Genomic DNA, 27,946 nt, shown 5'->3' with positions numbered 1-27,946 from the left:
TTTGGACTGGATGCAATGGGGTCCAATCCAAAACCGGTCCATTGACACCCTTACTCACAAGTGAAAACATTGTCAATTTGAATAAAAAGAAAACATTAATGTTTATAAAAACTGCCAAGCATTCTTTCACGAACAAAATTCATGTTTTTCATTTTCAAAGGCCTGGTGTGCTACCTTTATGAGTGCTTTACACACATATACAAACCAAAGTCACCTATAAACCCTTAACAAGTTCTTCTTTAGAAGCATTAGATAAAATCAAGCTTTGGCTTTTTGCAAATTAGAAATCCGACACTACAATTTATGGTATGGTATTAGAGAATAAAGACCTATTTAGGGACTTCATCAAACAACTTAAGCTTTTAAATTATATGATTCCTTGAGATGGTATCAAAGCCGCTTGACCAAATGGTTTTGTGTTCTATCCTAATCACTTCATTATAATTAATAAAATTTTAGTATAAGGCATATATGAGTCCAGATTTAGTCCTCACAGAATAGTGCTTACACTGTCCTCACAACCTATTGCAACTGTACATTGAGAATATCTCACCGTGAATAAAAACATATAAGTACGGAGCTATTCTCAATGCACAACTTTAATAAGCTGTGAGGATGGTATAAGCACAATTCAGTGATGATCAAATCCAATCTCCGTCTGAATGGGCTGTGCATGTTTATAATTCAAGTTAGATAGGTTTCCTGTGAAGGAGTATGATAAAGAATAAAAGCTTATTTATTGAAATACCTCACCTAACAGTTTAAACTTTTAGATTAAACAATTCTTTGAAAAGCGGATGCTATTTTATAGAAGATAACAACAACACAACCAATGTGTATGTATGTGAAGGGGTCTTGATTTGAAGCAAAAAAAGTAAAAAAAAAAAAAGATTTTTATTTGATATTTACCCCATTTATATGGACAGGTGTAACCCAAAATTAAAGATGGATTTTTTGTCCTACTATGATGAGTGGAGCTACCAATTATATGTGGTGCAATGTAAGCACCCTACACCGAATGTTTATGCTATGTAGTCCCATATATAGCAAGTGATGCCTTTTAGTCCTTATATAATGATTTTGGACCAGATATTTATGGTTTGTTTGTGAAACAAAAATTAAGTGTGAAATAGAGTAAAAATATTGGCCAACACTCCTTTAAGGGAGTCAGATTTGCTACAAATATACACCCCATATTGAATATCGGTGTATAATTTAATCGTGATTGGTCATGTATAGTTAGGTTCACGTACTTATATGTGCACAAAATCTGGTGCATACACCAGCATAATTCATTTTCGTTATCAAAAGTAAAACTGCATTCGATTAGGGGTGGTAATTTTCCTCGTCCTTGACGGGTATATGGGCTTTCTGACTCGACGAGGTCAGGGATGGGGGTTACCGTAGCGGGGTCGGGGTCAAGATGGGGCTACCCCTGAATCCCCGATCGGGGACAGGGATGGGGACAGGGAATGTAACCCCTGCCCCGACTCGTCCCCGATTTATATATATATATATATATATATATATTATAAGTATAATTGTATAATAATTATTATTCATTTTTTTAAAAGATTAAAACTTAAAAAATAGTAAAATCATAAAACCCTCGATAGTAAACACAAAACACTTTGATAGAGAGGAGAGAACTTTGTCTGTTAACCTTTGTCGACGATTCTATCTCTGAACCTTAGTCTTCCACTCTTCTTTTGTCTTCGTCACTGGTCGCCGATTCATCGACCTTCATCACGTCGCTGTCGCCACTCCCTGTCGGACATCGAACAAAAGACAGAGGACAGAGATACTCGAGTAACAGAAAAGAGCTACTCAAAGAAGAGTCGTTGTCGCCACTCGTTGACCATCATCGCTTCAACCTTCGTTTATCTTTGCCGAGTTGCCGACCACCATTGTCGTCGCCCGTCGAACTCTCTCGTCGTTGATCTCAACTCTCACAACGGTCCTCTCTCTCTCTCTCTCTCTCAATCTCAATCTCTTTGTCTCTGACTCTCAGTGTACATACATATCTCGTTGGGGATTTGGGTCTCCAACGGGGAATTCATCCCCGTCGGGGTTGGGGATGGAGGGGGGACTCCTTTCCCCGCCGTGGATCAGGGACTGTAATGGGGGTAATTTAAGAGTCGGAATTGAAGATGGAGAATGTAATCTCTGCCTCAAACCCACCCCGTTGCTATTCCTACATCCGATTTAGTAGGCAGTGAGCACACTAAATGACACAATCAGTGTTTGGCACTAAACCCACAAAGCGTGCCTCATAGCCAACCCCATTTGATAATGACTTCAACACATTTTTATAGCTATTGGACGATTATAAATTCGGCATGTATATTTAGGGGTGTTAATGTTTTTTATTTTTATTTGTTTTTTTTTAAATCGCCACACCAGTAAAAATTAAAATCGGGTTCTTGAACTCTGTGTTTTCAAAGAGAAAAACAAATTGGTTTTGTTTTTAAGAAACAATAAATGCTTTTAAAACCATCAAAGTGATGTGTTTTAAAGAAAAAACAAATTTTATATAATTAATATAATATGATATTAATAACCAGCTTAAAACATGTTTTCAAACTAGAAATTTAAGAACGGGCTTTTGGTTTGAGTTTTGAAAAATAATTTATTTTTAAATCAGATCATTTTGATTTACCAGCAAAAGGGAATACAACTCACGTTGTACAGTACTCTCTTGAGCTCAGTTGAGAAAGAATACAAATACAAATATATAAGGCTCAGTTTAGGAAGAGTATAAATGCAAATATATAGAGTGCAAAACCTTATATTTTATATTATTTTGTGCATAATTATACTATACATAAAGTATAAAACCTTATATTCGTATTGTATATATTTACATCTGTATTTTTTTCTAGAAATCAGTTTGAAAGAAGTGCAAGTACAAATATATAGAGTGCAAAATCTTGTAATTTGTATATATTTGCACTGTACAAATTTGTATTTATAATCTTTCCAAACTGAGCTTAGTGAACATAACGAATAAGCACATTTGTTAATATTTATATTATTACCATTGTTTATAAAGTCGGCTAGGAGGTATTTAAGGGAAAGGTGTCAACATTTTCTAATAAAAAAAAAAAAAAGGAAGCACATTACTATAAGGTGTGTCAGTAAAATGATTTGTGCTTAATCAGTCTCTTCATCAACTGTGCCTACGGTATCCAATTTAACAATGAATGTGTGCTTATTTACATGATGTTTGGTACTGTAGTAAAAGTAAAAAAGGCGTTTCAAGAAAAAAAAAGTGTTAGAAGAATGAAAGGTGTCTCAAAAAACATCAAAATGATATTTTATCAGAGAAAAAAACACATATTTTTCATTAAATATATATTTTATTCCACTAAATTAGACAGGATTCAATTATGAAAGATGATACTCAAAACACTTTAGGTTGAAACACCAATGATACCAAACACAATCTTCACCAAGTATGCCCACCAGATCCAACTTAATACAAACAATGGCAGATGATCTTGTTTTGAAAACAAAATCAATCATGTTGCCAAACAGTTCTTTCATTGTTTTCTTTTCTGGAATAAGTGGACTGCAATTTTAACTCCACTCTAGGGGTGGACTGAACTATAACTCCCCCCCTCTTTTTAGGCCACCTTGATTGGTGTATCTCAATTTTTAAATAATTAATAATGAAACCGTGTTTATACAAATTGGAAAGAGGATAGAATGAAAAGAGAAGTATGATCAGGCTCAATGCAAATTGCTGAATTCCATTGCAAAATTATAAACATTCAAAATGTCAAAAATTCTCACTCCATGAATTAACATCAATTCTGAACTGACACCCACCCCAATTGTATTTTGGGGTTAAAAATTCTGACCCTGAGCTGAACTTTCGTTCTCCCTAAAATGAATGGGTTTCACAATCAAAGGAACGGCCAGGTGTTAACCATACTCATGTATCTATGACTGAGCCCTTAGGACGAAAGGACAAGATATAACACCACATAATTCTGTTTGCTTGTCTAAAACCCCTTTTTCTTGTCCTTGCATGTTATTACACTTGTTCTTTTGTATTTTTTCTTAGTATTGGTGACGGACTTTAGCCCCCATAACGACTAGATTCATACGTTAGAAGTTGGGATCACCTTCGAACACTCCTAACATGATCTGACACCATACGTTTTACCATGAGATTGAGATCATCATAAAAAATGGGATTCACTATAAATGAGATGTGCAGTGTTAGATCATATTGAGAGGGTATCGAAATATATTTTGTTGGCGGGTGATCGACTCATGCATTAGACCTAGCCATTGGGTTAATGAGAAGATGCATATGGGTCCATTTGCATTGACCATATTCTAAATCTAAGTCTATTTGAACCCATATCTCCTAGTCAAGGTTCAAAATATCGATACGCTTGATACGTTGGTAGGGGCGTATCAGGCAAATTGATACTATTTTTTGTTTTTTGTTTTTTTTTCTTTCTCGCAACTTATTTAGTGGGGCTGATTTAGGGTTCCTCCACCCCTAAACCGGTTAGACCCCCGATACACCCACTGTAGGGACATATCGGAGGGTCCCGGAATGATACGTATCGGTCGATATGGGCAATACATGTCAATACTTTGAATCTTGCTCCCAATGACATAGAGGGTGTTGTGTAGTATTGATGAGAAATTGGTGAGTGTGGACTATACACTATGATAGGACCAATCCACACACCTATAGTAGCGTTCTGTAGGCATGGTGTGGACCAATTCACACCACACTTTTTGATTCCATGTATCTCATATATAGTTTATGAAGAATCTACACAGTCAATCATAAATGTCTAAGTTTTACAATTTATATGATTAATGAATTGGAAAAAATGCTTGAACAATGGAATTTGTTTTTGAATTGGTCACGAGTATATGCCTTGTTGTGTGTGTTGTTGAATTTCTCAACAATATATTTCCAACCATCATTGTTGAATGTTGAGGTTGGTCTATTGTGAGCTTTCACTTGATCTACTATCAATTCAATGAATGCCCGTTCTTCGGCTTCACTCTATGTGGTTGATTCATTGATTCTATCTTCATGCACTATTTCAAACTGAGAGGCCATATAGTCTGTAGAATAGGATAGGAATGGATTATGTGAAATATTCAAAATCTACCAACATGAATCAATCTCAAAGTACCCAACTATCTAATGTTTATAGTGGTTCCTATTTTTTTCCTTATAATATTTCCTAATAACTAGACCATATGATATAAACAATCAAATAATATTCAACTTTAATTAATGATCCTAGCTAAAAATAGCATACAACCATCCTAGCCAGGAGTTATGTGATTAATCAATCATACAACATGAATAATCTATATGGTAAAAAATGCAGTTAAATATGCAATTTTAGGATTGCTTTCTTGTTAGAATTGGACTAATCAATGTAGATACAAACTATAGGCTCAGTTTAGAAGGAGTACAAATACAAATATATATGGTACAAATACATACAAAATAATGCAAAATGTAGGGTTTTGCACTCTACATATTTGTATTTGTATTCCTTCCAAACTAAGCCATAATGTTTGATAAAATGGGAATATTGATAGTGGAAAAACCAATGGTATTTAATGCAATGCTCTTTTCAAATGTGCCTATCTACGAGTTCTGTGGCGTGGTTGTTGCTGCTGATGCTGAGATGAAGATTGATATTTAACACCTCGTTTTGTTGGAGTTACTTGCTCTATGTTCTTGATTAAAAGTTATAGATATGATTTTCCCAAAGATTTTTGAAAGTTCCATTGATAGGTAAATAGTGATAAGCCTATAGCAAAGGTTGTGATTGAATATGCTAATAAGTTGCGATATAAGTATGGCTCTGCTATGGAACATGTAACAGAACCCTAGGACTAGTGCATCCAGGAACTGGGGTTAGTGGAAATGTTAGGGGAAAACCGGTGTTGGTTGGGAATAAGAGGTTCATGCAGATCTACAATGTTCCACTGGCCCTGAGGTTAAAGATTAACAACTAGCTCGTACATGTGTATTGGTAGACATTGATGGGAGGATTGTTGGGGCTTTTGCCATAACAGATCCTGTGAAACCAAAGCAGAAGGTGTTGTATCATACCTGTGAAACTAGAGGCAGATGGTGTTATATCATACCTCCGGTTAATAAGGATCTCAAGTGATATGGTGACTGTGGATAATTGGGCTACAAGAACTGCCATTGCAAGGGAGCTTGGAATTAGCAAAGTGTTTGCTGAAAATGATCCACTGGTAAAGGCAGATAAGATCAAAGAATTATAAGTAGATACATCCAAACACTTGCTGGGTCGGTAATACTCCATATGAACTATAGAAGTCTGACGCAAAAAAATCCCGTATTCCTGTATAAGCTTTCATGTTTAAAGTCTCTCATTTATGAATTCCTCTAAACTGAAAGCACCCTCAAACTTATTTGCCCTACAAATGTTAGAATCAATGGAGAATATTGTGTTTAATCAAATAATCACATAATTGTTGATGTTATTGATTTTCTATCAAATAATCCTATCTGCCCCACAAATGTTGATATTGATTTTCTAGTTCATAGGAATAAATGGTAGTTTAAAGGCTTTATTCAATTGAGCACATATGAGTGTGAAGTACCAGTAATAATCAAACCAACCTCACATGCTAGGACTTAATTAAGCACATATGAGTGTGAAGTACCGGTAATAATCAAACCAAAATTTTATTCAGAGGACTAGTTGGTTTATTGCTAACATCTTTAGCTTTGTTTTGCCATTGTGTCAAAGGAGCAACATAGCACTGGGTCAAAAGAACATGGGAATGTCATGACAAAAATGGATAATGAGTCTGTGTTTACAGAGGTACAAGTGATTGAGAAAATGAAGTCACAATCAAGGGATTTAACTGAAAATCTAGAGGAACAAGAATCTGAGGTGGAAATAAGCAAACATCAACAGATATGAAAAAGTCATTAGACAATAGAGATTATATATTGATCAACCATTTTGCAATTTTTTATCAGATGAAAAAAATGGAGAAGATATTGCTTTCGAGTGATAGCATACACAGACATAGCATCCACAAGTAGCATATACAAAGATAGAATAAACAAAAGAAGAAGGTAAAAATGAATGAAAAAACAGGATCTATTATAACATCCACAAATAGGTACAACAATGACTCTATTCGTTTCAACATTCAGATTAAGAAAAAAAAAAAACAGAGAAGAAGGTAAAAGGAAAGAAGAAGAAGAAAACATGAGAGAGACGAAGAATGTTTAATTTGGAATCGTGAAGGTAAAAACATGAGACAGATGAAGGAGAAAGAGGTATATGACATACCGGTTGATGGAGCAAATCGGCGGATAATCGTCTTCTTCCTTGCGGTGGAGCACAACGTCAAAGAGCTTCAACCAAAGAGCACAGCGGCACAAGCGTTGGAGAATAGCAACGGTAAAATGTAGTAGGGTAAGAAAAGAGGCGTAATAGCCGGGGACCGAATTCAACCATGATAAAAATGCGTTGATGAGTTATTGAGTCGTGGACAGGGCCAGTCAACAATACATTGTGGACTGGTCCTATCCACATCAAACCAAACTCTATGTTCAATCTGTGGTATGGACCAAAACGGTCCATCCACAAGATGAACACAGTATCGAATACTACCTTATACGACCAATTCAACTTTAAATGAATTGACTTGTCATTTTGTAATTTAAGTGGCAAGGCAATGGATTTGGATTGTGGAGTTAGCATTACTAAAGGAAGATCAAGAAATAAGGAAAGCACATCAATTGTCATGTTCAATAACAATGGTTAGACTATGACCACCATGTTGGAGAGGTCGGCCACCATTGCAAGATATAAATTTAATTAATTTCATCAAGAATCAAAGTGAAGGTGGGTAGGATCTCTTTCTATTTTACCTATTTTTTAGACTTATCTTTCCATTTTTTTTTATCTCTACTAAACTTGAACAAAAGTTACAAAAAAAGGAAAACATAGAATTTCTTTCAATTAAACAAAAAATTTCTTTCTTTTTCCTATTCTTCGTTTTTACTTCTAAGGATTAGAATTATATGAGATGATGAAGACCAATTCAAGAAAGGGATGAAGGGAAATTGGTGGTTATTAGAGAAAAGGGTGGATACAAAAAGCGTTTTATAGAATTCAGATCTCCTATCCACAATAATCTTACCCATACCTATACACTTGACATTATAGCTGTACATTGGAAACATCTCCCCATGAATGATAATATATAAACAGAACTAATGTATAACTGAAATGTCCTGTGAGTAGGTATAGATAGGAGATCCGAACTCTTGTCTTATGGCCCAACTTCGAGGTTGAACCACTTTTCTTTCTGGGCCAATGGTCAACAACTCAATCGTATAGGTCAATAAGTTAATTCATGATGTTATAATTATAAAAAATTAAAGAAAAACAAAAAAATGATAACCCATTGAACAGGTCAAATGGATCATTAGGTTGTTGATAAAAGTCAACAGTTTTTGTAAATAAAAGGGCAGAGATTGAGTTAAATCAGGTTTGCAATTGAGTCACTGGTTCAACCGAATGGGTCAACAACGGCTTGCATGAAAACAATCTGTAAAACTCATTTTGCTTTATTCTAATACAACAATGTATTATATATTTATATTGTGTCCTACTTTGAAGGGTAACCTACAGTCTACAGACATTATGGGGAGGAAAAAAGTGTCCTGTCAAGGAAGCTTACTAGTGTTGTTTGTTTTGTACTGTATTATTTTCTTTGCAGTGCAATTTTATTTGCATTAATATAAATATATGACAATACAAATAAAAATATATAAAATTTGGTTTAATTTTGTTTTGGGTTTTATTTTATTTTGCTTGGGTCTTATTTTATTTCATTTGTACTGCAACCAAACAAATTAAGGTAAAATTTGAAACAAAAATAGACCAAAAATTGCACTATCATAATTTTGTATCAGTGCAAATTTTTTATTTGCATTGCAACCAAATGCAGCCTTATGCTAAGCTTGTGAAGAGTGCAAATATAAATATGCTCAGTGCAAAAACTTATATACAGTATTTTTAGAACTTTTATTTACACTATAGATATTTGTATTTACACTCTTTCCAAACTGATGAGGGCTTTGCACCATAAATAGATTAAAATATGCTTTCTGATCATTGATTCATTATTTCACATAGATTAACGTCATCCAATGGTTGCAGACGCTTCACCAAAACAAGAACCTTTACTTTGGAGGTAGGAAATAGGATTTATGAATATTAGGTGATGTATATCCATCTTTATTAGTATGCAATGCACCTAAATATGTCTCTACACTACCACATAGGATGCCAATTAATAGCCAGGTCATTTACTCATTAGATCATTTCTTTAAAGAGACAGAAAATGGAGGCCCCAACAGTCCTATGATTTATATATTTTTGGGCGGTGTTTGGCATCGATGTCATTGCTTTAGAAAATGGTAACACTTCAGTGTTACATTGAAAAATTTGGTGTTCCAGAAAACGGTAACATTTTTGGAACTATTTTTCCATAAAAAATGGTGCTCTAAACCATGTATTGGAAATCAAGAAATCATGGTTAGGGAAATGTTGAATTTGACGTTTTCTCAATTTGGAACTCGTTACTGCCAACAAAGATATGATGTGGCAGTGACGTATATTTCCTATAATGGGTACCAGTGCTAAAAACAGATATAGTGCACTAGTACCAAATAGAATGTATTATTATTACCCCCAAAAACGTGTTACCAGCAACATTTCCAAACAAAAAAGACATAATTTTCTGATAAAATAGTACTTTCAACCCATACATATCTAGCACAATGTCAAAGATATACTTAAAAGAAACGTTTTATGTCTGTTTCAACTCAAAACAGTAATTAATTCAAAACACCTACGCGATGCTGATGTGACAGATTCCAAGTAGAAACTGCCGTGGTATCAAACATCACCATTACCAAGATAAAAAATGATCTCCCACTTACCAATTAGGTCTAATGTGGAGCTAATTCCCTACATTCTTATCCTACGTTTGCCATCTGGATTGATGATGTGGCTAGTTTAGCTGTTCACTGTGAAAGGGACACTCCAGAATATATTGACCACCTCTTTGATCTCCCACTTACCAAGATAAAAAATGATCTCCCACTTACCAATTAGGTCTACTGTGGAGCTAATTCCCTACATTCTTATCCTACGTTTGCCATCTGGATTGATGATGTGGCTAGTTTAGCTGTTCACTGTGAAAGGGACCCTCCAGAATATATTGACCACCTCTTTGATCTACCTCACTTTGTATTACTTTTTAAAATACATGGCATTATGGCAATGGCCTCTTTTCTCAATTTCGAACAATTAATGAAGATTGATGAGAATAAATGGAAGAGTTATTTGTCATTCAGCCTTCCCCATTAATGAATGACCTGACCTGATCAGAAAGCATCTTTCTTGGGATAGATAACCAGGGCAATTTAAAAGTTGTGTTTGGTACCATTGTGTCAGTATTCCCATTTTGACTTTATGTAAAATGCCCGTAGTCGATTTGACTATAAACATGTTTTGCTTTCTTAGGATATTTAACTTCAAATCATAACACCGCAATTTAATAGTGATAAGTGATAACAATGGGTTGGTTCTAAGGCTGCAACTTTGGCCGGGTTGGCCCGAATTCAATCATAATCCAATCTAAAAAATTGAGTTGGATTGGATCGGGTTGATATTCGGGTTAAGGTTAGAGTTGAAATTTATGAATATAACTTTATTTTGGGCTGGGTTAGGGTTGATTTTTTGGGCAACTCGATCAAACCTAAACCCGACTCTATAATATATGTCATACATTGATTTTTTTCGATGTATAATAGTTGTATAGCCCTCACTATATACTATTGTGTCTTTCTTTAAGATAATCACTTCAGTTAATCATAAATGAAAAGAGTAAAACCTTAATAACATATTTTATGTTTTTTGAATATTAAATTCTTCATCTCTTCTCTATTGTTGGGCGCCTATAAAAGATCTGTCATAAGTCATAATTCATAATAAACTATAGTCATTTCAAACACTTATTTTTTCACTTTTGTACTAAAAAAACTAATAAAAACATCAACAAACAAATACTAATAAAACATAGGATTAAATAGTTTTATAAAAATTTAAGAGATAGGAAGAATGTTGGGTTGGGCAGAACCCGATCTCAACCGAACCTGAAAGGTTGGGTTGGGTTAAGGTTGAAGGAATTTAGTTAGGATTAGGATTAGAGTTGGGTTAGGGGTTTAAAACTTAGGATTAGCCTCAACCCCACCTAACCCGGTGTAAATTACAACCCTAATTGGTTCTGGTTCAGTACAAGGTGGACCAGTTCTGAATTGATTATTGATTAGTTTGATCAATAATCGAACCAGTTACTTCGGGATAATTGGATCTGATCGGTATATATATATATCAAAATTATCTTAAATATTGTCTATGAAATTTGTCTTTCCAAGCATTAATTATAACAAGAATTGCAAGAAAACTTGTGTATATATTATTAAGTACATAATCAATTTGGAACAAAAAAATAAGTCTTGACCCAATTATTAATCAGGACGCAAACTAAAGAACTATGATTGACATAATTGGTTTGGTCAGTACTGTATTTTTTTTTTTTGGGGGGGGGGTTCTCACTTAATAGTCCTATGTAGCATAGGGGTGTCCATTGGACTGGATTTGGTCCAATCCGATCCAGTCTAATGTGAGTCCATTATAAACGGACCCGGTCCAATCCAATCCAATGAATGTTTTGAACCAATTTGGATTGGTCCAATTCAATGTCTGGACCATCTAATCTGTTCAAATTCATTTTGACTTAGACTAGTTTCAACATAAACCCAGTCTATTGACACATATATTCTTATCTTATATCGATGGACCAGATATTGACTTAATCCAATCCAATCCAATAAAAATTTGTTACAGACGGACCAGGTCTGAATTGATTTAGGACTGGATGGGTTTCAATCCAAAACCGGTCCATTGACGCCCTTACCTATGTATTTGAACCCATAACAAATTACTGTACCATAGGTTTTATCTAAAATATCTCCCCTTTTAGATTCACAACATCATAATTCAGTAAATTAATACACTTAGACACCAAACACACTCTTATGAAAAAGCCCAAGGAAGAAAAACTGGAATTGCTTCTCCAAAAACGTGTCTCACTCTCACACCAACCTTACAGCACATCACAGTCCTATTAAAAATGTCTTCCCAAGAATGATAAAATCAAATACGAGAGATATTCTCAATACACGGCTAAGGTTAGTGTGATGTATGAGTCGCACATATATTATGTGAGGAGCAAACTCCCAGATTTCTGTTTCATTGCATCCTAGATTAGAGTGCCACCACCAATAAAGGAGAGCATGGACATTTATATCAAATTTCCCAAATTCTACCCGGCCCATTGACAAACGACAACCCCCTTTGGACCAGACCACTTAACTGCTGTCCAAAAAACGAACCAATAATGAATTCAAAATGCACTAATCATGTAAGGCAGATATCAGTCTCCAGAAACCAAACAGTGGTCTAAATTCTCATAATATCAAAGACTGAATCAGAGCAAAAGCTTCGATAGCATTCCTCCAACAATAATAATGCCCGGAGCCTGGAGACTTGTGAACTACATTTCCATAAATGCTAACTTGTGGAGTTGACAGAGATATTTATGGAGGCATTTAATTTAAGCAACAATGGTGTTGATGTTAGTCGCATCCAAACATCATTCCATCAATGAATCCCCCCTTTCACGTGATAAAGAGGGAGAGGACTGAGGAGAGAAAGAAGTGATAATTGAAATATTGGTTTGCTGTCAATCCTACAAAACACCCATTAACCTCCACGGCTCCACCCACCCAACCTCCCTTTGGTACACACAAACTCAATAATGTTTGACTAAGATTATTGCTAAAGAATTCCTCCGCTAGCGAAAAGAAATAATTGTAATAATGACAGTTTCTATCATATACAGGATGGTATGTCTTCTTTCTTTATTCCTCTACTACTTAGTAGAGGCTTGTGTTTCCTTATCGAAATGGTTTTTCAAAAATTAGTAAATTTTGTTATTCGGTATTAATTTTATCATGTAAGTCGATTTTTTAATCTGTTTGGTACTAGTTCTTTTGTATCAGAGTTTTTCTTCAATGTCATGTCATCCTCAAAAGGTCAGAATCAGCAAGAAATTAGGAAATCACCAAAAAAAGATGATCGCTGAAAAGGGCTAATTTCAAGAATCGATTTTTGGCCAAATTCTTGAAAATCTTCTAAATTGGTCAATCATACAGAAATTTTGGCACCAATTACTCTAACACTGATGTGCCTCTGACATGGCAGTGATTTTTAAGAAATCATAATTGGTGCCAAACATCACCTTGGAATCAACTCCCGTTGCCAGGAGGGTTGGGGGTTAAGAGTATGACATACAAGACAAGAGCTACCAGGGGTGGTCATTCTTGTCTCTGCCTCACCCAGCCCATAAATTTCCAGGCCTTGATATACAGCCCGGTTCAGCCTGGACCTGAATTAAGCTTGAAAATTTTGGGCCAGGCTTGGGCCCAATAATTTTAGCCTGGCCTGCAAGTATAACTAGATATGTATTATCAAATATATAATATTTTTGTATTATATGTAATAAAGAGTAAATTATAAATAGCTACCCTGTACTTTACTTTGATGGTAGTCATACTTAACTTCTCCCAAACTTTCATCTTTCAGATTCCAACACTTTAACAAAACAAATCTGACTCTTAGATTTATTTTGGAAAAAAGTATAAATACAAATACAAAGCTTATAATACAATATACAAGGTTTTGCCCTGTATAAATTTGTGATCATACTCTTTTCAAACTGAGCCTTAAGTCTGTCAACACCCATCCCACTATTTCAGTTCAGTTTCTCTAATCGGAACAAAACAATAAGGGGTTGTTTGGTACCAATGGTGTTTATAAGATAAACATTTTGTATGATTTTGTCTTGAAAAACGAAACAAAATCTACTTTAAATATTTTGTATGATTTTTTTTACACCTCAGTGCCCTTAGGCACCATATAAGCCAAACAGTGAAAAATCAGTCTTAAAAATGAAAAATATCAAAATTAGTGTTTTTTATAAACGATTCTCACTATTTTCGAGAGAGCCATATATCAGATAAACAGCTCAACCAAATAACTTTTAGACATTTTTTTGTTAAACGTATTTACAATACTGAACTGGCACCATTTCTTCGAAAAGCTACATGGACACCAAACACCATCTAAATCAGAAACATTCTCTAGCTAGCGCTTTTGATAGTATCAGTGGGAGGCTTCGGAAAGGAGATTCCAGTGGGGTGTGGCGGTGGAAGTAGGAGCAGCTTGGGTTGGCGGCAGATCTGGTTTGAGAACTCGCCAATCGACATAAAAAGCAAGCATGAACTAGTAAATGAAGATATTAGCTCAAGACAAACAGGCCTCACTGAATCTTATTGTGTTCACTTCCCAACATCTTCGAGATTATATATCATTCATTCTTCTTAGTCTATAACACAAAGTAAATAAGACTTCCTAGCTAACGTAAAGGAATCACCTGAGGTTGAGGTGACAGTAGAAAGAATGACAGAGCCATACAGTTTCAATGGGATTGAAAATGAAGACAAGAACGAGCCCTCTTTTCCCTCAATTTTCATTAATTGATTCGGAAGGACTTACGGATACTTTATGGCATTTTTTATCTTTCATTTTCTTTCAACGTTTCCAAAGAACCACAGAGGTTATAAATCCGAGTATGCAGAGGTTGATCGATGAACCTCATTCAATTAATTCAAGCCAAATTTTGGCTATTCGGATTCCAACGTTAGATGTCAATAGTGGATATTACTTTTATTTGGAATCAGAAGGCTCCTCTCGAGACTGTTTGATAAGTTCCACCCAGTTCAAGTCAAACTCTCACACCAATTTAAACCCTCTATACAGGCCTCAACGTTGACCAACAATTCGTCAGTTCAAGTCGATTTTTCTGTCTAATAAAAATAAAAAAATGGCAGGTTGATGAAAAAACAAGAAAGTCTCATGTGTTAAAGGCTCAGTTTGGATAGAGTAAAAATACAAATATGTACAGTATAAATACATATAAAATAATACAAAATATAAGATTTTGCACTCTACATATTTGCATTTGTACTCCTTCCAAGCTCTGTCTAAAGGGCAAAATAGAATTTTAGAAATTTAAAATGAATTCACATATGATGTTTCATCGATGGAGGGTGGATACTTTGAAGTTCAGAATTGTCGTTCTACCATACAAGGTATCTTTAAGTCCTTTCGAAAAACTGAGGGTATGCTTTAATTAATAAAAATTGAAGGTATGTTTAAGTCTTTTACGTTAAATTAAATTAATACATGATCCACTGAAAATCCTGTTAACAATTGATCAAATACTAAGGGAGTATTCTTTTTTTGGTTTTTGAGAAGGAGGGAAGTTGGTCAATGGGATTTTGGTTCCCATTGACCAAGAATCCTATGTTAACTTTTTAGGTTGATGTGGGGACCAGGGAAAGTTTATTTTCCTGTGCATCACTTACCCAGGAAAGTGATACCCATCTCCTAGATGGATAAATAACTTTCCCACTTAGGAGGAAAATTGATAACACTTGAATGTAACAAAAATGCCCATTTCAATAATGAATTTTTATGACTAAAATGGTCATTACCATATTTACCTGAGAAATAAAAGAACATGGATAAATGTGCTTATCCGAGTAAGTTCTTAATTGTATTTACTCGGATAAATAACTTACTAAAAAACAAATGGGGCCTAAATAATTTCTCAAGCATTCACAAGTGGCCAACCAGCAGTATCAATTCTACCATGCTACTGCGCAACTACAGCAGGAAAGGTAATGGTGCTGGGAAATTACCCAAAGCTGAAACATGAAGACTGCACCATGCGGCCATTAGATACATGCAACGGATGATATTTTCTTTTTATCAACGAACGCAATTGCTATTGAGGTTGATCGGCAGTTCTGCTGATTGCTCCGGCTGGTGAGTTACTTGTTTGGTTTGAAGGAAAAAATAGGGAAAGGTAGAGAAACTTATACAAGATTTGTAAATATTTTCTTACCTTTCCCTACCTTTTTCTTCAAACCAAACATAACCTTGAGGTCGGAGGACCATGTAAAAACTAAAACCCAATTATGCACATAAGACCGACTCATATCCACTGAATAATGGAATGGACAATCTTGACGACGATTATCAAGTCGGATACAAAGATAAACTCCTCCAGCTCCAGGAATCCACCGGTACGTAGATAAGCTAAACATTTCTTGAGATTGCTGATTGGTTCCTTATTCTTGTTAAATCCAATCCTGCACGCCTGTCGGTCGTCGCCCATCTCCCTTCTCCTCCACCACCCTCCCTTTTTCTTCTACTTCTCACTCTCTCTCTCTCTCTCTACCCTTCAATTGATAATCAGCTAACGTTCATATGGCTCCCCTCCCATTTCCTACTACTCAGTTTAGAAGGAGTAAAAATGCAAATATTTACAATGTAAATGTATATAAAATAATACAAAATATAAGGTTTTGCACTATGCATATTTGTATTTGTACTTCTTCCAAACTGAGCCCACCAGTTTTCTCCTCATCTTCTGAAGTGGAAGAGCAGAGGATACGAGTTATTGTTGTATAAAGTGGAAAAGATTTCTTTCTATAGCAACGGCATGACTTCTTTCTTCTACAGTTGGGAAACAAAAGCATTCCTTACGCTCACTTTGGAAATAATACAAATACAAATATAAATAGAGGTGTCAATTGGACTGGATTTGGTCCTAACCAATCCAGTCCAATGTGAGTCCACTTACAAATCGGCTGGAACCAATCCAGTCCAAATCCAATACAAACCAAATCCAATCCAATTCATTAAAATGTAAATGGATTGGTTTGAATCCAATTTCAATCTAAATTGAATGAAATATAAAAAATTATATAAAAAACAAAACATATAAAAAATTACAAAAATATATTAAAATGAATACATTCTGAAAATTACAAAAATATACCCTTTTAGCATTCAAAAAGCAATTTTGTAAAAGTACTTTTATAAAAGTAATTCCGTAGAAGTGCTTTTATTAAAAGTACTTTCGCATAAGTGCTTTTATAAAAGTAATTCCGTAGAAGTGCTTTTATAAAAGTAATTCCGTAGAAGTGCTTTTATAAAAAGTAATTCCGTATGTGCTTTTATAAAACTACTTTCGTAGTTCTTTCATAAAAGTGCTTTTGCAAAAATGCTTTCGTAAAACTACTTTTATAAAAGTGGTTTCATAAAAGTGCTTTTTAAAAGTACTTTTGTAAAAGTACTTTTATACATGTACTTCCATAAAAGTGCTTTTATAAAAGTGCTTTCATAAAAGTGCTTTCTAAAAGTACTTTTGTAAAAGTGCTTTTATAAAAGTTCTTTTGTAAAAGTGCTTTCGTAAAAGTTCTTTTGTAAAAGTGCTTTCGTAAAAGTATTTTTCATAAAATTACTTTTATAAGAGTATTTTTCTAAAAGTATTTTTGTGAAAGTGCTTTCGTAAAAGTACTTTCATAAAAGTGATTTTATGCCGGCTTCAATTTTGGTTGATTTCGAATTGGATAAGGATTTAACCTCATGATCAGATTATTGGAAATTTGGTTTAGGTCCGATTCAGACCAATAAAAGTATGGACCAATTTATTTTGGATTGGCCCAATCTAATAATTATAATGGATCATTCAAGTCTGATTTGATAAGGTTTGAATCGGATTGGATTCAATCCAAACACAATAAATTGACACCCCTAAATATAAATATGTAGAATACAAATACATACAAAATAATACAAAATATAAGTTGATGCACTTTACATATATTATATTTGTACTCTTTGCAAGCCTTAAGTTCACTCGTTTCCGTCATTTTCAAGGGTTTTTCCCCTCAACCATCAGAGGGGGGGCCAAGTGTCATCACCCCTAGACCCTATAATAAATTTACACTTAATATATTATATATTTTATTTTATATAAAATATAAAACATATTAACATATCGTCCATATTTGCAAGAAAAATTGACATGCAATATCAACTTATATCTTTATCATTCTCTCCCATTCATTTTTCTGGAAAGCTATTTACTTGGGTAAATGCACTTACCCGAATAATTACATTTATCAATGTTCTTTTATTTCCTAGGTAAATGAGATAAATGATTACTTTATCCATAAAAAATTATTATTAAAAGGGGCAGTTTTTTCCCATCCAAGTATTGGCAACTTCCCCTAGTGAGAAAGTTGTTTATATGGAAAAATGAATTCTGAAAAAAATAAAAGAACATGTATATCTCGGCCAATAGGAACCAAAATCCCATTACCCAGATTTTCCCCTCAAAATCTGAAAAGCGAATAGGACCTTAATTGCACATGTGCCTTCCACTAGTAAACACATGAGTTGACATGATGCATGTGTTAACGCATGAATCACAAATATGCCATCACATGAGTCGATTCAAGCATGAGAGTTGTCCTCGTAGAATGGTCTTATATGGATGAAGCCATGAAGGCAGGGCTTCCATTCTCATTCCTAAGCAATATGGAATTCAATTGTTGCACTTGCTATTGAGTATTGTTTCAAGTTCCATATTCCTTAAGGCTGTGTTTGCTATTGAGTATAGGTTTCCCAACCTTTTCCTATAAATGAGGCCCATTTCTTAGTTTTTTGTGCAATAGCTCAAAGCCTGACTGATTCCAGTTTAATATGGCTTCTGCCATACTTTTTTTAATGTATGATATGTTATCTAATTTAAAATTATTAAATAACTAAAATTTTTATTAGGCCCAAAAAAACCCTATAAGCTCGGCCAGGACTTGCAATTTAGGCCCAGACCGTGGGACAGCCCAGGAACCTGAACATGAACTTCAGTCGCTTTTACATTTAAAGGGGACGCTCCATACAATCATAAATGAACGCAGGTATTGTCTCAGTTAACAAAAGGGTAGTATTATTTCTTATGTTCATAGGTAAAGGATTCCAGCCCATAATGTAGCTCAACATGCTCTAAATGTGGGACTATCCGAATCTTGGATTGGTCCCCCTCCTTTCATTGTCTCTGATAGTAGGCCTGATTGTACTTAGACTTGATTTCTTGTTGAATCCAAATTTTGCATTCGGTATTCAATAAAAATAATAATCGAATCTGTAATTTATATATCTATTTCTCTATATTCTATACACTAAGCGTTGTTTTCTATGCAGGCCACAAAAGTTAGACCAGGGCTTAAAAAAATCAGAATATTTTAATAGCAACTTATGCTTGCTATTTATAAATCGAAGTTGTACATATTTTAATTTTTACATCCTATTAATAAGTTAAGATATTTGAAGAGATATAGTAAAATAATTGAGCATGCGTTTGGTTTTGTTTATGTTTATTGATTAAATATTTGTATTTTATTTGCTAATAAAACCAAGAAATGCATTAATTACAGTCATTTACGACAACTAAGCGCCACTTCAGCGTAGCAATGAATAAACGTCTAGCCGTTTGTAGAAGTTTCAAAAAATAACTTTTATGGCTGGCATACACATAAATCAAAGTTCACGTTTTACATTTTCGATGCATAGAGAAGAACGAGAGAGAAAATGTTGAGATAGCGCTTATGTGGCATCATCAATAAACCTTTACTGAATAAACTTAAATGGAACCATACACACTCTAAAGATAAAAATGTTTTCTCATCTTTTTAATTTTTACATTTATGTCCTTACTTGACCTTTGGATTTTGTCCTCACAACCCTTCCAGCCGTGCATGAAAACGGTGTATTCTGTGTGGATGAAATCCAAATTCCTTTAATTATTTGCACATGTTAATGGTTTTAAACAAGTTTGTTTGAAAAACGGACCAAAAACAGAACCCCTTTTGACCATCAGTTTTAGGTCACACAGTTTGACCATCCAATTCAAACCTAGGTTGAATAATTTTTGGGCGCAAAATCGGATTCAAGGCTATGACTGATGAGGGGTGAATTAGCCCTCAACACCATTTGGCATGACCCATCTTGGGAAGGTTAGCTTATAACTTCGCTTAAGAGAAGACCAGCAGATTAAAACACTCAATTGACTGTCACGAACCCTAACCTAACTCTCCGACCTGGGCAATCAGTGACCTAGGGGATCACGTCGACCTGTGGAAGATTCCGACCTATGTGATACGTCCCTTTTTATCGTTCACACCATGTTTTTAAAAAAGAACCGGTGACTGAATCGGTCAAGGATCCGGTTATTGGTTCAAGCGGTCTGATCGTTCAACCCGAATGGCCGGTTCGTTCTGATGAAAAAATAATAAAATTAAAAAATTAAAAAATGATTAAAATTATTCAAACAGTTAATCGACCAGTTCAATGGTGTGTTGACCAAAATCAATGGATTTGAGGAAAAAAATGATTTTAAAGGAAAATGGAATCGATCAAGTGACCGATTTCCAGTTTTTCCGATCCAACCGTCCAGTCCGATCCGGTCCGGTTTTGAAAACAGTGGTTCGCACCACTTAGCGCCCTTCAAATGTGCTTGGACGCAACAATAAGCCTGTTTCCTTCTTCACGAGGAATCAAATAAAGACCACCGTGACATTGTGCGAGCGTGCTCCGTAGGCAACAGATGGATAATCCTTATCATCTCAAACGTATCGGGCATGCTAAAACCAAGCCTCAAGGTCCATATAAAGGGGACCCTTCACCCTCAAAAGGTATTATCTCTCTATTCCGACATCCTGCTTAGTTTTCATCCACCTCATCAGCTCCGTGCTAATTTGACCATCGGAATCCCTTGCCCGAGTCATTCCCTCGAACTTTCTGACATATTTCGTCTTGCGAATTCGACCTACCAATCTCATCCAACGATCTCCGATTTGTCATTGCCAATAGGGATTTAGCGTTGATTGACCCTCATCAATGACCACTTCTTGGATCATTTGATCTTATTATCCAGTCCATTATTTGATTTTTAATTAGGGGTGGTAACGAGTTGATCTTTTCACAAACTGTTCGAGCTTGATTTAGCTTGATTTTTACGAGTTCGAGTCCAATTCTATGGCTTGATTATTAAACGAGCCAAGCTCGGTCCTACTAGAGCTCGGCTTGTGAGGCTTGCAATCCGGTTAGAATATATATATAAATTCTTAATTTGTTAAATATAAAACAAATTATATATAACTTTTTCTTCTAAATATTTTTATAAAATATAAAACGAACCGAGCCGAGCTCGAACTTATGAACTCTTGACTCAAGCCGAGCTCGAGCTCAAGGTTCTGACTCGAACCGAGTTTGAGCTCGAGCTCAAGCCTTTTAGAATAGTCTCAAGCTGAGCTCGAGCCTAATACTATTCGGCTTGGCTCGGCTGGAATCCACCCCTACTTTTAATAATTAATCTAATGGTATCATTTAGCTGGTGAAAACTATCAGACAACGTGGACATGAAAAAGCTACCAAAATAGATGAAATTTCTGACATTTAAAACTTCTTTTCTTGAACAACAAAATTTAAAACTATGGTTATTGGCCCCATTTGCTGGGGTGTTGCAAAGGATAACACTATTCAGTGAATACATCAAAATTCAAGGCCTCCAAAAGTAAGGAAGGGAGGACCGCCCAAGTAAAAGGTCTATCTAAAGATGGAGCAAATTTGGCGAGTTTATGAACCACCTTATTATAATAACTATGCACAAAAACCACTGAATAGTAGGAGAAATGTGATAGCATTTCTTTGCAATCGGTAAGAATAGTGTTTATCCACCAAGGAAGTGAAACATACACCTCCAACAAAGAATCAATAACAACCTTAGCATCTCCCTCAAATACAAGGGAATTCGATTTCATCTGCAAAGCCAACAGCATAGCTTTCCGAAAGGCAAGAACTTCACGTTTCTTCCCAAAGAGAGGGTTTTCTTCATATGGATGACCCAGTTCAGATCTAATGGTTGACCTGCAACCTACACTAGAAAAGCTGGATAAAGATTTTTAAGTAAAACATAGCAATTGATGATGGTATTTGATGCTTCTCAATCTAAGGTAGTGCATGAACCGAGGAAGGCGATCAGATAGTCCTTCCTGGTAGGTTGGGGCGAGCACCAAGAACGAGGCTGTGCTTCAAGATCTGCGATCAAGAAAGGAGTCAGAGGCCAAAGGAATTACCCTTGGGTATGAGGTGGTGGATGGCCGAGCCGAGTTATAGGGATGCTGGTCTAGGCTAATTAGCATTGTGAGTGTTCGAAGCCCAAAAATGTCCCTTACCTCGAGCATGGAAAACCTTTTCATAGTCAGAAAGTTCGTATCTTGATCAGGTTGTGCTTCCGGGGTTGTCGGGATGAGGTTAGTCGCCAAGGTATTTGGGATAGAGTCCCATTCTCCGGCGGAGTTGTCTTCCTTATTCGTTTTTGTCCATGGTTGTGCTCATCTATGTGACGTGTGGTTGACGTGGATAAAAGGAGAAGATGGGGGGGGGGGCACTATAATAGTGTAGCTCAACCGAGCTAGGCCGGCGTGATGGGGGGCTGCCATAACACCGGCCGGTTCGGTACCACGTCCGGTGTCTTAACACCCGGGGATATGGCTCGGATCCGAGCTACGTATGCCATTTTCGTGGAATACCAAATAAGGTGCTCACTGCCTAGGGAAATGGCTATTGATGCTCAACCCAATGAGCTTTGTGTTTATGAGCATAGCTTGGAGACTAGCTGAGGTTCCCGTTGAGCGAGGGGTTCGTTGAGGTGCTAAACTGGTACAGGGTGTTGCTTATGCAACTAATGCCAAACTCCTTTAGATTTTTGCTCGGCCTTATGTCCTACTATGCCATCCATGATATTGAACTAACCCTGGGGATGGTGAGCTTTATGCTCCAACCAAAACACCACCAGCTGGGTTATTATTATTTCTCCACCCAACGGAATATCTGGTCGTTGGTCGGGGCCCCTTCTTCCGTGAAGCATTGGAAGGAGTCATTACTCTTTGTGCGTTTCCCTGGGGGTTTCCCTTTTCCTGCCAAGCTACGGGGGCCGAGGACGACTCTGTCGCAGAACCAATGGTTGGCCCTCACATGGGAGGAGAGGTTGGCCCTAAGCATGATCCATGAAGTTGACGTTATCGCATACACATGCTCGGAGATGCTGATGCTCGTCAGGCTGATGGAAAGGGTGGCCGGTCTATTTCTTTTACTTCTATTATTTGAGTTAAATTTACTTTGCCTGCTTTGTACTTATCTTGGGTATCCTCCGTAGCAAGTGTGAGTATGGCCAGCGAGGAAGAGATTGTTCGTCGGATGAAGGCGCTCCGACAAAGGCAGGAGTGAGCTGGTGTGCAACTGGAGGCTTGTCCAGAGGCAGAGGAGCGGCCATGATCCAAGGACAGGGTGGCTCATCGACGAAGAAGAGTTTAGCAATGAGAGGCTGAGGAGGATGAAGTTTTCGTCGTTGACCCCGAAGGGGTCCGTCGTCCTGCTGTACTATCGGCGACTAATGTAGGCAGCAACTCGGGTCTACACGTGCCGAGGTGGTTGGTTCGTGTAGATGACAATCTAGAGACGCCTGGGGTTCCTGAGCAATTACTGCAGGGAATCATGACAATGTCCATAGCTCAGGAATCGGTCGGGGTCGGTAGCAGAGCCTTGGAGTGTGTGCTGCCACGGTCTGCTACCCAGGTAAAATCCTCTTCTTTTTAATCCTTGTGTTTTTCTCTCTTCTTTGGTATGCTTATTCTTTGTGTTTTATAGAATGCTTGTGTGGAGGTTGTGCTGGTTGATTGTCTTCGAGACCTTTGATCAGTGTACGAGCGGGAGCATTCCGAGTACCTACGGTAGAAGGCCTAGTTGGTCGAGCTTCAGGCTGTCGAGGAGCGATCGGTTGCATTGGAGAGGGAGGTGGTCGAGCAGGCTAATCTTTTCCGGAAGCTGAAGCGAGAGATCGTCGAGCTCAAGGCTGAGCGGGACAGGTTGATGCAAGAGGCCGCCGAGGAAGCCATTAACGAGTACAAGGCATCGGAGGAGATGCCACTACAAATGGACGAGTACGTCCAGACTTCCTTCGCGACTGGGTTCAATCTCTTCCGACGAAGGATCCTTAGCCGCCACCTGGAGTTGGCCGATGAGTCGTAGGGTTAGGGCACTTTTGACTCGGATTCTCCGCAAGGATCCGCCGAGGGAGTCGAGGATGATGTTGAAGCTGTCGATGATGCTATTGATTCTTTGGTAGAGGATTGATCGACTGCCTTCTGTTAAATATATTTTTTTGTGTTCCCCTTTTTTATCTTTTTTTTTGGGCTCGATATGCCAAGCCTCAAACGATGTAATGAACAATTTTTGGTTGAATGTTAGTGGTTTTGCCCGATCATACGTTGTTATATGTATGTGATTCCGTTGGCTGGGCTAGGCCAGTCTTACGCCAACCGAGGTGTAGCTGGCCAAGGCATAGCCAACCAGGCCATGTCTTGGCGTCCCCAGTCTTACGCCGACCGAGGTTTAGTTGTTTGAGGCATAGTCGACCGGGCTATGCCGAGGCATCCCTAGTCTTACGCCAGTTGAGGTTTAGTTGTTTGAGGCATAGCCTGCAGGGCTATGCCTCGCCTTCTCTAGTCTTACACCGACCGAGGTGTAGTTGGCCAAGGTATAGCCTACCGAGCTATGCCTTGGCATCCCCCATCTTACGCCATCCGGGGTTTAGTTATTTGAGGCATAGTCGATTGGGCTATGCCTTGGTGTCCTCAGTCTTATGCCAACCGAGGTTTAGTTGGCCGAGCATAGCTTACTAGGTTATGCCTCGCCTTCCCTAGTCTTATGGCAACCAAGATTTAGTTGTCCGAGATCTTTCGGTTCCTAAGCTCTCAGCCATGGGATGGTTAGTTTTTGGTCTCGAGAGCCTTTTGGGCCCTTCTAGGGCTAGCCGTTTCCCAGCTAGCTCGACCATTGAGCTGGCAATTGTGCGGAGTTCCTCAACCGCCCTTAGGCCTTGGTGAGCGGGGGCATTCTTCCTCCACGTTTAGGCTTAGCTGTTGTTAACTAAGTCGGGTAGCTTGTCGGCAATGCGCTTCCAATTTGGGCGTGATGGGCTCAACCGTTTGGGGATTGACAGAGTCAATTCAGTTGGCAGTGCGGCTTAGCATGTGTGTGTGTGGTGTGTGCGCCTCTAGGTCGAAGAAGTAACTTAAGAAGAATTTTATTGCTTGTAGGTCTACTGGTAATAAACCTTGAGGTTTCTCGAATTCCAACTCCTCAGTATTGGCCGGTCTTTGAGGTCTTCAAGTCTATAAGTACCTGGCCTGAGGACTCTAGTGACCCTATACAGCCCTTCCCAGTTCGGTCTGAGCTTTCCTTTTCCTGGTGTGGGGACTATGACTTTATGCAGAACGAAGTCGCCTTTCTTGAATTCGCGTCTTCTTATGTTAGAATCATAATGTTGTGCCATCTTCTACTATTGTGCAACTATCTTCACATGTGCTCAGTCCCGAGCTTCCTCTACTAGGTTCAACTCTATGCGTAGATCTTTGCCATTTTGCCCTTCGTCAAAGAGCTCGATCTGAAGGGTTGGGGAACTTATTTCCACGAGGATCATGGCTTCGACCTCGTAGGTCAGACTGAAAGGGGTCTCTCTAGTGGTAGTTCGCGGGGTCGTCCTGTAAACTCAGAGAATGCTTAATAACTCCTTAACCCACCTTCCCTTGGCCTGATCTAGGCGTGTCTTCAGTCTTGTAGTAGAATGTGATTGGTTACCTTGGTTTGCCCATTGCTTTGAAGTCAGTGTACCGTAGTAGTCCGGAGGTCGATCCCTAGATCGACATAGAGGGCCTTGAACTTCTTGTCGGTGAACTGCATTTTGTTGTTTGTGATGAGTACACGTGGGATGTTGAAGCGGAAAATGATTCCTTGCCAAAGGAAGTTTCGGGCATTGTGGGCGGTGATGCGTGGCAGGGCTTTGGATTCTACCCACTTCGTGAAGTAGTCCATGTTACGAGGAGGAAAGTCTTCTACGCAACCGCGGTGGGGAAAGGGTCGAGGATGTCCATTCCCCATTGGGCAAATGACCTTGGGCTAGTGATTGGCCGCAAAGGGGTCGTTGGCTGGTGATGAAGATTAGAGTGACGTTGGCAACTATCGCACTTCCGGACAAATTGGACGGAATCCTGCTTCATCGTCGGTCAGAAATATCCCTGTCGGAGCACCTTATGGGCTACTCATGTATTTCCCTAAGGACATAGTTTTCCTCGGTCGGGGGGAGGAACTTTAAGTTTGGAAGTGTGTGAGAACACCGATAGAGTTGACCCTGGATTAGGCAATACCTAGCTGCTTTGTGCTGGAGCCTTTTTGCTTCTGCTCAATCCTCCGGGGAAGTGCCCTCTCAAAGACACTTGATTACGGGGTCCATCAAAGATGAGTCATGTTGCATTGGAAGGATGAGGATGGCTGAGGGTGCGATGCTTGGTTGGGCCAGCGTGTCTAGCCAGACATTTAAGTCAAGGTCGGCCTGTGGTGAGCTAGCGAGCTTTGAAAGGATGTCGGCTCGAGGGATCTACCGGATGTCGGATCAAGGGATCTACCATGGGTTTGGTTGACCACGAGTTGAGAGTCACTGAAAACCTCGATTCATCGAGCCTTAAGTTCTAAAACAAGGTGGAGCTCGGCAATTAGGGCCTCATACTCAGCCTCATTATTGGATTCTTTGAACTCGAACCTGAGGGTGTGTTCCAACACTACATCTTCCAAGCTGAGGAGGATAAGGCTAGTGCCGCTACCCTTCTGGTTCGACGAGCCATCTACATGGAGGGTCCATGCTGGGGGTAATGGCATTGGATCCTCAACGGTAAATGTACATTCTGTGATGCAATCTAAACAAGGCTTGGGCTTTGATCGCCGGCCAGGGTACGTATTCGATGTCGAACTCACTCAACTCCATGCTCCACTTGACTAGGCGGCCCAACACTTTCAGTCTTTGTAGCACCTGCTTAAGGGGCTGATTGGTGGGTACTCGAATGCTGTGGGCTTGGAAGTAGGGTCTGAGCTTTCTGTTTGCGGTGATGAGGGCCAAAGCCAATTTTTCGAGATTGAAGTACTGAGTCTCTGCGCCGCTGAGGACCTTGCTGGTATGGTAGATTGATCTCTATACCCGGTCCTCTTCTTTGACCAATACTGAGCTGACGACCTCATACCCAGTCGAATGATAGAGCAATAGCTCGTCTCTTGGGCTCAACTTAGTCAGGAGTGGCGGTGAGCTCAAGTATTGCTTTAGTTCCTAGAAAGTCTGCTCACACTTTTATGTCCAATGGAAGTCCTGGAAAGGGAAGGCATTGGCCCGCGGACTTGGATATAAACCTAGAAAGGGTGGCTATTCTCCCGGTGATCCATTGCACTTCTTTGTGGGTTCGGGGGGGATGGCGTGTCAATGATGGGCTTTATCTTCTCTAGATTTGCTTTGATTCCTCTCTATGTCACCATAAACCCCAAAAACTTGCCGGAGCCAACCCCAAAGGCGCACTTGGTTGGGTTTAACCTCATCTTGTACCTTCTAAGTGTGTCAAAGACTTTATAGAGGTCGGCCAGGTGGTGCTCAGCCTTTTGCTCTTCACGAGCATGTTGTCGATATATGCCTCCACGTTCCTTCCGAGCTGTTCTTTGAATACCTCATTCACCATCCGTTGGTAGGTGGCACCGGTGTTCTTGAGGCCAAAAGGCATTACCTTGTAGCATTATAAGCCATGGTCAGTGATAAAGGTCGTTCGCTCCTGGTCATCTGATCTGGTTGTAGCTTGAGAAGGCATCTGTTAAGCTTAGGATCTCATGTCCTGCTATTGCGTTGACGAGTTGATTGATCCTTGAGAGGGAAAGCTGTCTTTGGGTCAGATCTTATTCAGGTCAGT

At 38.1% G+C, this 27,946-nt stretch overlaps 1 long non-coding RNA gene across 1 annotated transcript; it reads right to left on the bottom strand.

Annotated features, from left to right (window-relative positions):
- Positions 1-4,732: 4,732 nt before the first annotated feature.
- Positions 4,733-7,479, bottom strand: LOC148879412 (uncharacterized). The gene is made up of 2 exons (XR_016105599.1): positions 7,335-7,479; positions 4,733-5,100 (listed from the first exon to the last, which is right to left on the bottom strand). It is a non-coding gene; the product is annotated as an uncharacterized LOC148879412 (long non-coding RNA).
- Between the last annotated feature and the right edge of the window lie 20,467 nt (positions 7,480-27,946).

The sequence above is a fragment of the Nelumbo lutea genome, chromosome 1 (genome assembly GCF_056320005.1).
Source record: "Nelumbo lutea isolate HS-2025 chromosome 1, American lotus-T2T, whole genome shotgun sequence".
NCBI lineage: Eukaryota > Viridiplantae > Streptophyta > Magnoliopsida > Proteales > Nelumbonaceae > Nelumbo > Nelumbo lutea.
This window is presented reverse-complemented; position numbering and strand designations above follow the sequence as displayed.